The sequence below is a fragment of the Danio aesculapii genome, chromosome 3 (genome assembly GCF_903798145.1).
Source record: "Danio aesculapii chromosome 3, fDanAes4.1, whole genome shotgun sequence".
NCBI lineage: Eukaryota > Metazoa > Chordata > Actinopteri > Cypriniformes > Danionidae > Danio > Danio aesculapii.
Window position 1 is genome coordinate 43,254,381 of NC_079437.1, and position 14,803 is coordinate 43,269,183.

The window sequence follows — 14,803 nt, forward strand, 5'->3', positions numbered from 1 at the left end:
AAACCCATAAAGAACTGTTTAGTTCATTATTGTTTTTGCACTGTTTTATTAATTTATGCCTGTAATTTGTTTATATTTTATGCAAATGCACTCCCTATCAAGGAAAAATTATGAATTCTTCCCATAAAGAGTTAGTGCAAAAATACAAAATATTGCAATATCATTTTTTTCATCAATCAGAATATTCTATTATTTAAATATTCAGTGGGTTGGCATTTGATTTTCAATACTGCAATTAAATATTTATGTATTTTTTCTATGTAAACACCTCGCGTTCCCTTCTAAATGGTTCTCATTTGAGTGTGAATATGAATCGTGAACTGAATGACAGCAAAACATCACCTTTCCCCACAACTGGCAAATAATCTATCTTAAATGCTGGAGATGCATTTTTAAGCTTCAATACTCCTTATTGATTGCCAATTGCAAGCTATCCAGCATATCCGAAAAGATATAAGCTTAGCTGGAAATGGATTGGGCATGAACTACAAATGCCTGAAGATGATTTACCTGCTGCCACATTCTGCAGTACGTGGCCTCACATGAAGAAAACCCAGCTTTGGTTCTAGACTCCTATTGAAAAACATGTCTTACTTGATGAAACAAAGGACTTAATATTAAGGCCACTAAACTTATGTTGGAAAAAGCTAAAAGAAAAATTGTATCCAACATCTGACCAACCCTTGATTTTGGACGTCAATGGAAAGCAACAGTCGACCGATTCTTCTGCACTCCATGAACATGCCAGAATGCACTTTGGTGTTAAGATGGCAAAAAATGACCAAGACAAAAAGCGCCCTGAACTTGCAGACAAACTCTGTCTTTGTGTTCCATCCACCTCAACTCCATCAGAATGCATTTTCCCACCAGGTGACTACATCATTAATAAAACCCCAAGTTTCCTTTTACCTGAAAAGGAGACTTGTTATTGTCCGTTTTCATAGCATATAAGCCCTGTCCATATGAGGCTTGCAATGTTTAGTAGTTTATTTTAATAGTTTATTCATTCTGAGCAATGGCAGCATGGTGGCTCAGTGGTTAACACTGTCGCCTCACAGCAAGAAGGTTGCTGGTTCGTGTCCAGGCTGGGTCAGTTGGCATTTCTGTGTGAAGTTTGCATGTTCTCCCTGTGTTGGCGTGGGTTTCCTCCGGGTGCTCCGGTTTCTTGAATTGACAAAATTTTTGTGTGTGTGTGTGGAAGTGAGAGTGTTTGAGTGTTTCCCAGTACTGGGCATCCGCTGCGTAAAACATAAGAATAGTTGGCCGTTCATTCCGCTGTGGCGACCCCTCATAGATAAGGAACTAAGCTGGAGGAAAATGAGTGAATAAATCTGAGCATGTCACATTTTCATATTGCAACAAAACCTTCATAGTTCATGTAGTCGACATACAGAAATTCCTGCCTTTATTAGAGTGAAGAATGTGTTTAGCCTCCTTCCTCTGAAGCTTCAAGTATTTGGTGTTGATTACTACTGAATCTTCAAAACTCAACAAAAAATGTTATTCAGACCAGCCCTAGATAACTATCATTTTCTGGCCAAGCCCAGTCTCCAGTCTAATTTCCGTGTTGTTGGTCTTGGATGGACAGTTTTGGGTCTTTTTAACTATGTACTATCTAACTATCTGACTTTTTTAGGTGTGAAGATGCTCTGAGGAAGAACAAGTCTCTAATCGGACCAGATCAGAAAGAGTACCATCGAGAGCTTGAGAGGAACTACACCAAACTGAGAGAGGCTCTGTTTCCCCTCATCAACCGCAAGATCCCGCAGCTCTACAGACCTCTGCCTCTACCCACCCTGCCAACACAGAGGTCAATCATTTATGCATATCAAAGGCACTTTCAGCTTTTTAAAGAAACTGTGCTGTTTTACAGTTGTATCTATTTATTCAATAAATAAAAATTAAGTATGCTTTCAATCAACTAATTATCTAATCACAAACAATTATATATAAAATGTGAAAAGTTATAATGTTAATAATAATTTTAAATAAAAATAATAAAATAAAGCAGAGTACTAACAGAAAACTTCAAATAATTTAACAGAATTATACAATAAAAGTGGTTTGGAAAGTCGAAGTGAAACAATACACTAATATGTAGTCACATATACAATTACAATTGAAAAAATAGGGTTGTTGCTGTTATGAATAATACTAATAATTGTAACATACATTCAAAAATAGTAATGATAATATAATAAATAAACCAAAATTAAAAATCAGTTTCTTTTGAGCATTTTCAAGATTTATGTATCATGCTTAATAGCATGTTCAATAAATAACTAATTAGGATAAGTGCACACATGTACAGTTGAAGTCAGAATTATTAGCCCTCCTGTTTATTTTTCACCCATTTTCTGTTTAACGGAGAGAAGATTTTTTCAACACATTTCTACACATAATAGTTTTAATATATACACTCACCGGGCACTTTATAAAGTAAATCTAACTAGTACCGACTTGGACCCCATTTTGCCTTCAGAACTGCCTTAATCCTGCGTGGCATAGATTCAACAAGCTACTGGAAATATTCCTCAGAGATTTTGGTCTATATTGACATGATAGCATCACGCAGTTGCTACAGATTTGATGTGAATATGATGTATGTTCAGAGATGCTCTTCTGCATACCTTGTTGTAACAAGTGGTTGTTTGAGTTGCTGTTGCCTTTCTATCAGCTCAAACTAGTCTGGCCATTCTCCTCTGACCTCTGGCATTAACAAAGCCTTTGCGCTCACAGAACTGCCACTCACTGGATGTTTTTTGTTTTTTGGATCATTCTCTTTAAACCCTAGAGATGGTTGTGTGTGAAAATTCTAGTAGATTAGCAGTTTCTGAATTGCTTAGACCAGCTCGTCTGGCACAAACAACCATGTCACGTTCAAAGTCACTTAAATCACCTTTCTTCCCCATTCTGATGCTCAGTTTGAACTGCAGCAGACCATCTTGACCATGTCTACATGCATTGATTTGCTGCTATGTGATTGGATGATTAGAAATTTACACTAACAAGCAAATAGACAGGTCTAATAGTCTATCAACAGGTCTAATAAAGTGGCCAGTGAGTGTATATAAGAAATATTAATATTTAATAAAAGTTCAGTAATAATAATATTAATTGCAAACAATAAAATGAAAATGACAGAAAAACCATGTGTCTAATTAATAAACATAAAACGTGCATGTGTCCCTCTTTAATGTGTTATAATTTACTCTATTTTATATATTTGAAAATGAAGTATTAATTTGTGTTATAAATACATATCTGCAAAAAGTTATATTATGAATAATACCAAATATTGATTATAATATGTGAACACAAAAAAACAGACTTATGTTTCACAGATGTAATTGTGTGGAAAGCCAAAATTACATGATGTGAGTCATAAATTATTTTATTTTTATTTTACGCCAAAGAAAATTTGAATATAAAGTAAAGATCATCTTTCATGAAGATATTTTTTATATTACCTGCCGTAAGTATGTCAAGTCGAGTTTTATTGTCATTCCGCTTCATGTGTGGACATAAAATAGAATGAAATCTCGCGTCTCGCAGGACAATGGAGCTACATAAATAAACAGTCATAAATATAAGCACAACTCTACACGGAAGCGCTATATTTAAACCTATACATAACTAACATACTGGAGCGGTAATCTAACTATGCATGAACTATAAATCAGGGGTCACCAAACTTGTTCCTGGAGGGCCGGTGTCCTGCAGAGTTTAGCTCTAGCACTAATCAAACACACCTGAACAAACTAATCAAGCTCTTAGTAGGTACACTTGAATCTTCCAGACAGGTGTGTTGAGGCGAGTTGGGGCTAAACTTGCCAGGGACTCCAGGACTGACGCCGTGATCACATTAGAGCAAGGATCACCAAACTTGTTCCTGGAAGTCTGATGTCCTGCAGATTTTAGCTCCTACTCTAATCAAACACACCTGAACAAGCTAAATAAAGGTCTTACTAGGTATACTTGAAACACCCAGGCAGGTATGTTGAGGCAAGTTGGAGCTAAACCCTGCAGAGCACCTGACCTCCAGGAACAAGATTGGTGACCCCTGCACTAGAGTTTATAAATAGTTAACTATACAAGTAGCTACTTAACGCAAACCAGAAACAATATTGTGCAATATTTTGGGCAAAAGAAGTATTTAAGATTGAATAAGTAAGTAGTGAGCATGATTTTTGATACATTCACAAGTAAACATTGTTTACCGTATTGAGTGCTTGTTAGATGTCTAATCTCAATTGTTGATTAGTTATGTGGTTTGCAAAGCACTTAATTAAAATTGTTTGTCGAACCCTCAGATTCCACATTGTCTAATAGTTGTATCTTATGCTAAGTTTAGACTGCGGGATTTTAGCCCTGATTTTGGTGCTCCTTCACGTGAGTAACAATCAAACAGTGACACAACCTGAGAGAATCGCCCATGAGTTGCCAACACCCGTGAGATATTTGGCATGCTAAATATCTGGAGATGTCGGCGATTCAAATCATGCCATGTGAAATGTTTTATGATTGAAAATAAACATCGCCGATTACCTACAGCCCAATGAGTGAGCAGCATCCGCTAGTGTGGATATTTGCAGGCCAGCAGGAGGTTGGGGGAGAAGTTAAAAGGGCTTCTTCTCAATCTATTTGGACCCAAGTAATGGAGGGAAATCTGGTGTAAATTTGGCAGGATCTGTTTGACATGTCATCTGAGCAATACCACAACCGGGTCGAAAAAGAAAAAAGTTGAGGGGTAATTGCTAATTCCCTTCAAAGGCCAGGAGAGCAAAATAAGAACATTTCTACCCCACTAAAGGCTTCTTTATCATTATGTAGTTAATAACAAAAGATATACTACATGACCTGGCATTGTTTCTCTGTCACTTCTCACGTGTGTTTGGTTGTGAGAGACATAGTTTTTGAAATGAGACAAAGTTGACAAAGCAGACAAAGCAGCGACGAACCGCTACCCCAAATAGTCATGCAGTGTGAAAACATCTGTGATGTGATAACTTTGAAAATCCTGCAGTCTTTTACTATGAAACCACATAACAATGAAAGGCATATTTATTCAGCTTTAAAAGTAATGTATAAATCTCAATTTCCAAAAACTGACTTGTATAACTTGTTTTGTGGTCAGGGGGCACAAATATTGAATAATATATTTTATTTGTTATGCATACAAAATGAAAGCAGCTCACATAAAGTAAGACTTTTTTTTTGCAAAATCTGTACTAAAAAATTATACTTTACAATTGGTCTTAAATTTAGTTTAGTAATAAAAAGCTCATAAAATGTAATTCTTAGAAACCCTGTACATATGCTACCTGACAAAAGTCTTGTCATCGATCTCAGTTGTAAGAGCTACAAATAATAACTTGACTTCTAGTTGATCATTTGGAAACGTGGCAGAAGGCAGATTTTTCAGATGAATCATTTCATGTCAGATGTTGAACTGCGTCCCAATCATCACAAATACTGCAGAAGACCTATTGGAACCTGAATGGACCCAAAATTCTTAGAGAAATCAGTCAAGTTTGGTGAAGGAAAAATCATGGTTTGGGGTTTCATTCAGTATTGGGGCGTGCGAGAGATCTGCAGAGTTGATGAAACATCAACAGCCTGAGGTATCAAGACATTTGTGCTGCCCATTACATTATTAACCACAGGAGAGGGAAACATTTTTCAGCAGGATAGCGCTCCTTCTCATACTTCAGTCTCTACATCAAAGTTCCTGAAAGCAAAGAAGTTCAAGGTGCTCTAGGATTGGCCAGCCCAGTCACCAGACAGAACATTACTGAGCATGTCTGGGGTAAGATGAAGGAGGCATTGAAGATGAACCCAAAGAATCTTGATGAACTCTGGGAGTCCTGCAAGAACGCTTTCTTTGCCATTCCAGATGACTTTATTAATTAGTTATTTGAGTCATTGCAGAGATGTATGGATGCAGTAACTCCAAGCTCATGGGAGTCAGACATAATATTAATTCTTTTTCCACAGCACCACGACTTTGTTCTATGCTGTACATTATTTCTGTTAAATGACAAGACTTTTGTCTAAGCAAAGTCAGACCTTACTGTCCTAATTAAACAATTAAAAATCAAGGCATGATCAGATTTTATTTTGATAAAATAATTGTAACCTAGAGGTAATCAAGTGTAATCTATACCAAATGATCAACTAGAAGTCAAGTTATTATTTGTTGTTCCTAAAACTTGGATAGATGACAAGACCTTTGTCAGGTAGTGTAAGTACAAAAAATATAATTTTTCTAAATGACTGGTTGTGTTATATATGTTTTTTGGACTATGAAAAGCATAAGTTCAAGTGACCAGCATGGATTTGTTCTCTCTCCTTTTTGCAGGAATTCTCTCAGCCGCTCCAGTTTTCGGCGGCTGGATTGTTGAGGTGTAGCCGATCTGGACACAAAACCGCATATGATCTCCATGTCCATCATCAGACCAACACAAAAAACCCCACGTCACATTCCTGCATCAGACACGGGCCCTTTTGGGCCTCCGTCTGTTTACACTCAGCTTTATCTGCTGTAAACACGCTCATTATGAGCATCAGCAGACAAAACTGCAGCTTCTTGCTCAACACTGGAGGTAATTCTAGCATTTCACCGGCACAGATGCTCCTCCACACAGCTTTTGTTTGTTTGTGCTCGTCTATCTTGTCTTGTGTGAGAAAGCGGACGAACCAAGTCCGTCCAGATGTTCCTGTAAATGTTCTGCCATGTAAAAAAACTTGCACTGCTGTTTGATTTATGACTGGATTAAAGCATTTGTGTCTTTTTCAAGACAAATCACTGAGCCTAGAGACTCAGGTTTAATCTTCCGTTTCATTTGCAGAAAGTGTTTTTAAAAGCAATTCTGCAGTGAAACACAGGACTGATTTCAAGAGTGTAGAGCATGAGTTAACAGTTTGATGTCAGTGCGATTTGTTTGGTGTTTTTAAAAGAAGTCTCACCAAGGCTGTGTTTATTTGCTCACAAATGCAGTAACAAAACTGAAATATTATACAAATATTAAATAACTTATTGAATGTTGTTTTTTCTTGTGATTTAGGGCTAATTAACTAGCTATTAGTTGTATTACTCCAGTGTTAAGTGTTTCATGACTCTTGAGAAATCAGTCTGTAACAATCAAGAAAAAGATTATTATTATTAATTAATTAATTATTAAAAATGTCTTTATTAACATATTTAATTGTTCAGTTATAATGTGATATGTCTGTATATATATATATATATATATATATATATATATATATATATATATATATATATATGTATATATATATATATATATATATATATGTATATATATATATATATATATATATATATATGTATATGTATATATATATATGTATATGTATATGTATATATATATATGTATATGTATATGTATATATATATATGTATATGTATATATTTATATATATATATGTATATGTATATATTTATATATATATATATATGTATATTTATATATATATATATATATATATATATATATATATATATATATATGTATATATATATGTATGTATATATATATATGTATATATATATGTATGTATATATATATATATGTATATATATATGTATGTATATATATATATGTACAGAGGTGGACTGGCCATAGGGAGCACCGGGTGGCCTGACGGTCAATCTAGCCTGCCACCGTGACTCTGGCCTTCCACCTAACCCCCCCACTCTTCACTTACAGATCACTCCCACTTACCCCCCCCCCCCTTCTATATATGAAGAGTTCAGATGCACAAACCTTTAAGTGCTGTCAGAAATATTCATTGAAAATTAGCATTTTTCTCAGACTCCAATGTTGAGTTATTTCATTTTAAAGGTGTTTAAAAGAGAGTATTATTTGCCATGAACTTGAAATTACTGAACCTACAGACAGAAGCCTGAAAAGAGACCTTTATTTTAAATAAATTGTGTTATTTAAAACTTTATAAAAGTATAAATAAGTGAAAATAAATGTAATGTGAAATACAAAAAGTAAAATGTATCAAGTTTTCCACAAAAACTATGAAATGTGGACAAAAATGTATACAGTACATTGATAATTGTAAGAATCACTGTTAATGTTTGAGTATCACTAATAATTGAACATCAAATCATCACATCATAGTGATTTCTGAAGGATCAAGTGAAACACTGGTGACTGGAGTAATGCGGCTGAAAAAAATACATCTAAAGCTACATTCAAAAAAGAAACCAGTTACTTTAAAATGTAGTCATTTTTGACAATTGTACAGTGTTACTGTATTTATGATCAAATAAATACAGTCTTAGGGAATAAATATGCTTTATGAAAACATCAAAAGAAATCTGACTGATCTCAAACTTTTGACTGATTAATTTTTTGGATGTGTATCCATTTAGAAGGCATTACTATAGTAAATAACTGGAAAAAGTCCTACATCGCACTAACAAAAAGAGCACACTAACATTTCTGCACTGACTGACATGAGTTTTCACCAAATCCTACTTTCAGGCACGTTTTGCTGTTTGTGTTTTTGTAAATGCACAGCGATGTGATGTATACTGTACACTAAATGCACAAGTATGTGAACTGGAATAAGGAGAGTGATTTAAATACTGCCATTTTTTTTTTTTTAATTAAATAGTCTTAGTATGTAGGATCCTGTCCTGAATTAGCAAAACTTAGCACCTAGTTGACTGCTGTATTATCCGTCCTGCACTACTTTAATGTTTGTATGACCTCTCTACTGCCTGTCTCCACACTATACTGAGCAGATTGCTGACCTAAATACTGTATTTTTAATAACCAAATAGATTTTTTTATTTATTTGTATCTTTGTCTTTTTTTTTTCCAGTTTTACTTTTTATATTAAAATAAATTTCTCCTGAATGTTTCTGGAGCTGACTTTTGTGTGTGCGTGTGTCCGCTTATGTCAGGATAGATGGATATATCCTATTTTGCTACTTATAATTACTTTTTTATATATTTTACATATGGAAAGCATTAAAACAAGTACCAAATAATTTAATACATTTTGTGTACATAAAGTTGCTTAACATATATATTACATTAATATATACACTCACCAGCCACTTTATTAGGTACACCTTACCAGGACCAGGTTGAACCCCCTTTTCCCTTCTCCCGTTCCACCACATCTCAAAGCTCTATTGGATTGAGATCTGGTGACTGTGGAGGCCATTTGAGTACAGTGAACTCAATGTCATGTTCAAGAAATTAGTCTGTGTTTATTTGCACTTTGACATGGCACGTTATTCTGCTGGAAGTAGCCATCAGAAGATGGGTACACTGTGCTCATAAAGAGATGGACAAGCAGTTGGACAGGTGTACCTAATAAAGTGCCAGTGAGTGTACATTATAGAACTGAATACTTTCATTTTAAATTACATGAGAATGTGCACGTCTGGTGTGTGACACTTCCAACTGTCATGTGCGTGCCGTGTCACGGCACATCCGGTGTACAACCCACTTATGATGTATTGTATTTATTGTACTGTATATTGTACTTTTTTTATATTGTTTAACTTGTTACAACTTCGTGCCTTGGGACTACAGATCACCTATACCACATGTATTTGGACTGTGGGGGAAACCGGACCACAAGGAGGAAACCCACATGAACACGAGGAGAACATGCAAACTCCACACAGAAATGCCAATTGACCCAGCCAGGACTCGAATCAGCGACCTTTATACTAACCACTGAGCCACCGTGACGCCCTACATTGTCCCTGTATAAATAAATAACAGTAGCAAACAAAATATTAATTTAACTACTAAGCAATGTTTATTTAATTTTACGTACTTCGTGATTGGGGTTAGAGCGCAGATTTTTATGATTAGTTATGTCTAATCATTTTATTGAAATTACGAGTTAGCACATTTAACAAAAACAACTTTTAAAAAACAAAACAATGTGTTGTTTGTTAACCCTTAAATATAATTGTATTATTATGTGTTATTAGTTCCTACATAATAAATATATAGTAAATTATACTAAAGTATTGATCTATTAGTTAATATTATGCCATAAACATTCATAAATCCCTTTGTATAATTAGCACTTGTGTGTATTGCCTCTTTTTGTTAAATTTCTGAATTCCTCCCTGTCACTTTTTACAAAAGGGTCTGCTTAATGTAAACGTAATGTAATATTAAGCCTTATTTTTCCCTCCATACTTCCACACACCGTTTTTAATCTCATCTCAGCTTGTTTGTCTGCTGCTCAGTCGACCTCCATATGGTCATCGTGTCACTGATATGTGACGAGACAAAAGAAAACAACAGGCTCGTCCATCTGCGACCTAATAACAAATTAATGTCAGCTTCATGTCTCTTCCAACACTGTATGGACTAGCCTGTAATAATGACGTAAGACCATTATGACGTCAGGCCCACCGCCGTGTCGTTATCAAATTACAAATTGCCATGATATTCAATACAGCCGCCGAATTTAACATTTAGCGGTGATTTTTTTTAAATGTTTCCAGATGTATTTATGCAACACCATCAAGCATGCGCTTGGATCTTTTGTGGTATTGATACAGCATGTTTTATTTTAAGTGAAAATAACGAGTAAATGTTTGATGAGGATTATGGTGTTAAAGGTGGAGTGTCTCTTTAAGAGAGAGAGAGAGAGAGAAGGGGACGCGCTTCACGCTTGGGCTGCGGTGTTTTTGTCTGTCAGTGAGTCTGCTGGCCTTATCGACTGAGGACACTGGAAGTGGGTAGGTGACAATTCACACATGCTTTTTTTATCAAACAAAACATTTACACTTATTTCTGTGTGCGCGTGCACGTCCATTTGCGTCCATGCGTATTGTGATGCTTCAGCCTTTGTGCTGCTCGGGTTTTTTTCTTGGAGAGTTTCAAAGTAACGGTGCCACGACGGGGATTTATCATTTAAAACGGAATAATTGCAGGCTTTTTGTTATTGGTATTATTCGGAAAGGTGATATTTCATCATTTTAAAAAGTAATGCACCTTTATTGATTGATTTTAATGAATGTATAGCCTATAGAAATGTGGAAATGCATTGGGAAGCGCGCACAATTCGTTTAGTAGTACTGTGATTATACAGTTCACATGCGCGCGCCTGTAGAATTATATTTAATTTATAAGACGTATAGCAATAAACAGTTTCATTTGTTTTTTCCTTTTTTATTACTGAAATGTTTATTCGTGTGCGCGCGCTTTTTGTAATGGCTAAATCATAAGATGTGTATGTGTGTTGTTATGTCTGAATATTGCTCTTGTTCGCGTATTTAAGCGAGCTCGTCGTCGGTGATGTTGGTTGATTTTGTGCTGATGGCGGTTTGAGGTGAAAAGAAAAGCCCCGTGACTGCTGTGGCTCTGGGGAGAGGGTGGGACTGCTGCTGGAGCTCTTCATCACTTCCAGATGTTCCTCCACTCCACTGCTGTGGCTTTCAATTCACTGGCCTTAATTTGGGGCTGGCCAGAAACTTGCTGGGTTTCACACGTGCGCTTCAGTGTTTGCTTTGCATTTGCATGTTATTGATTGTCAAACACCTTTTCTTGTGATTGAGAACCTGTGAAGAGAGAAGATGTGAAGGAATAATAAGTGTGGAACCTAAGAAAACTTGTAGTTAAAGGAATGGTTCATCCAAAACTGGAAGTTCTGTCGTCGTTTAGGCTACTCATCATTCACTTTCTCGGGCTGCTTGTTTGAGGTTTTTATTATTTGAACACGAAGATATTTTGATTAATGATGAAAACCTGTAACCATTAGACTTCACATTTTCCAGCTTTCTTTAAAATGTCGTCTTTTGTGTTCAACAGGGAAAAAAAAGTGTCTGAAACTACTTCAGTGAGAGTAAATAGTAAGCACATTTTAATTTTGGGGTGAACTGTCCTTTTTAGTGAGTTCTATTGTCTTTGCATTTGTATTTTTTTAATATCATTTTGTTGTCGTCACTTGTTGTTTTTGTTTTGAGGGTTACTGTGAGTCATTCTCGCCTGTGTGTTTTAACTGACTGTGAAGTGACGAGAGCACAGGGTCCTGCGACGCGCGCGCCGCGGTGCTGGAATGCGGCGGCGCGCGTCATTTGGCGCGCGGGCTGAAGATGTGGAATTCCTCGTCAGGAATGGGCGGTTATAAACCCCATTTGTACGGTGGACCACACGCTGGGCGTCTAAATGATGTTTGCAAGACTAATGAAATTAAGCCACAGTCAATCTGTCTGAGCTCTTTTAATTTCCTTTAAATGTTGATGTTTCTCATCGTGTCACTTAATGACTGACATCCTCACAGGACCGCGCCTTTCATAGGGAAGAACAATCCCAAATGGGACCTCTTTAATGTTTCTCTTTGATGGCATTGAGACTTCTCAATTTGTTGTCCTGCGGTAAAAGGTCACACATGTCCTCAAGAGTTGAAGTTACACAAATGTGCTCTGATTCTGACCTTTAAAATTAGCTGTACTACAGTTGTTTTTCCTGAGGTATTTTAGGAAACCATTATAATACACTGGGGCTTTCAGAATTAAAAAAGAAAGGTTATGCTAAACCCAAGGTAAACTCAGAAAAAAGGTACAAAAGCTCTCACTGGGGCAGAAACTTTTTAAAAAGGTATAATTTTATAATTTTTTTGTATGCCACATTAACAAATTGTTCATTTAAGAAACCAATATGGATGCTTTGGGTGTTAATGTGTTCCTGTAAGGTACATACTATCCTGACAAAAAGTTTGTTGCCTATTCAAGTTTTAGGAACAACAAATAACTTGACTTCAAGTTGATCAATTGGTTTTAAAAGTGGCTTATATGAAAGGCAAAGGCCTCTAGATTACGCTTATTTTACCATTATAAAATATGATCATGCCTTGATTTTTAATAAATTAAATAGGACAGTAAAGTCTGACTTTGCTATGACAAAAGTCTTGTCACTTAACAGAAATATTGTACAGTATAGAATATAAATTCATGGTGCAGTGCAAAAAGAATTAATTTTGTGTCTGACTCCCATGAGCTTGGAGGATTGCATCCTTTCATTTCTACACTGAATCAAATAACTTCATAATAATTAATAAAGTCATGTGGAATGGCAAAGAAAGCGTTCTTGCAGGACTCCCAGAGTTCATCAAGATTCTTTTATTCATCTTTAATGCCTCCTCCTTCATCTTACCCCAGACATGCTCAATAATGTTCATGTCTGGTGACTGGGCTGGCTAATCCTGGAAAATCTTCTGACACTTTTCCAAATCAACTAGAAGTCAAGTTATTATTTGTTGTTCTTACAACTAGGATTGACGACAAGACTTTTGTCAGGTAGTGTATGTGGATCCTTAATATGTGTACTTTTTAAAGTTTCTGCTTTTGAGTCCTGGTTTATCTTACTACAATTCACCCTGCTCAAAATTTACCTGAGCATCATTATAATTGTTTTTGGGTTAGTTGAAGAAATAATTCATCCAAAAATGAAAATGTATTCATCCTTGTGTGGTTTCAAACCTTTATTTTATTTTATTTTTTACTTTATTTATAGAAGTGTTTATGAAAACATAACACCCGATAGTGTACATCATGTATATATGTTAACAAAACAGTCTCAGAGATATTACCTAATACTAACTAGAACCTGCACCAAAACACTAGCATAGAATACAGCAATTATACAGCACTATCACAAAAAAGCAATAAAAAAAAACTCAGCCAGACTAATGGAATAAGAAACAAAATAGAATGACATGTAAAAACGAAGGAGAGAAATAAATATTACCAAAGAAAAAATAATAATTACAGAGACATTATTAACCTATTCTAAGGAAGGGGCAACATATTTTGATGTTATATCATCAACATATTTAGTATGTCCATTAGGCATTGTCTCAAAAGCTTGTATAGATCATGATCAAGAGAGATTTCCTTGCATTGAGGAAAGTTGTGTTTGATAAAATGACACGCCTGTAAATAACGAAAAAAGTGTGACTGTGAGAGGCCAAAAGTTTTATAGAATTATTAAAATGTGGCCAGTTTGTCATCTACATAAAAATCCTTCACTGAATGCAGTCCTTTGTCACTCCAAAAAGTAAAGACTTTATCAAGTTGTCCGCACAAAATCATGATTTTTGCAGATAGGTAAATAAATGGAGGGATAATCAAAATGTAATGCCATTTTAACTTGATTTAAAATTTTAATAGAATTAAGAACAATAATATTTCAAACCTTTATGGGTGTCTTTCTTCTGTTAAACACAAAAGAAGATATTTTGAAGAAAGCTGAAAACCTGTAACCATAGTAGAAAAAAACAAATACTATTACCAGCTTTCTTCAAAATATTTGTGTGTGTGTGTGTGTTCAACAGAAAGAAACTCAAACAGGCTTGTGACAAGTGAAGGATAAGTAAACAATGACAGAATGCTCAGTTATCAGTGTACTATCTTTTTTTCCCTTGGATATTTATACACTTGTGTTTCACACTATACTTTTCTAAATTATTCAAAATTATTAGTTAGCATTGTTATTTGCATATTTCCAGTGCCAGCATTACTGATTGGATGAATACAGCATGCTATTAGTTTACATAAAGGTGTCTAGTGTTTCACGGCCACTTCATACTATGTATTGATGACCGTATTTCTTAACGAACATGAGAATTTGACACTTTTTCCATTACTATTTGACAAATTATTTTGCCTCAAATGCTGAATTTACTTTAAAAACCTCTTCTAGTTTTTCTGTGACTGTCAATGCATGTGAATATGAGGCTCATGATTGGCTGTCAGTTGCTAAGCATTTAGTTGTAACAGTTT

At 35.3% G+C, this 14,803-nt stretch overlaps 1 protein-coding gene and 1 pseudogene across 1 annotated transcript in view; both read left to right on the forward strand.

Moving 5' to 3' along the window:
• The window catches only part of LOC130221515 (dedicator of cytokinesis protein 7-like), a 128,455-nt pseudogene extending 121,816 nt beyond the window's left edge, over nucleotides 1–6,639 (forward strand).
• Nucleotides 6,640–10,673: 4,034 nt separating this feature from the next.
• Nucleotides 10,674–14,803, forward strand: part of LOC130221516 (KN motif and ankyrin repeat domain-containing protein 2-like) — a 58,291-nt gene continuing 54,161 nt past the window's right edge. Inside the window, exon 1 of the mRNA XM_056454046.1 lies at nucleotides 10,674–10,759. The gene's annotated coding sequence lies outside the window, so the exon portion shown is untranslated. The remainder of the gene's footprint in view (nucleotides 10,760–14,803) is intronic.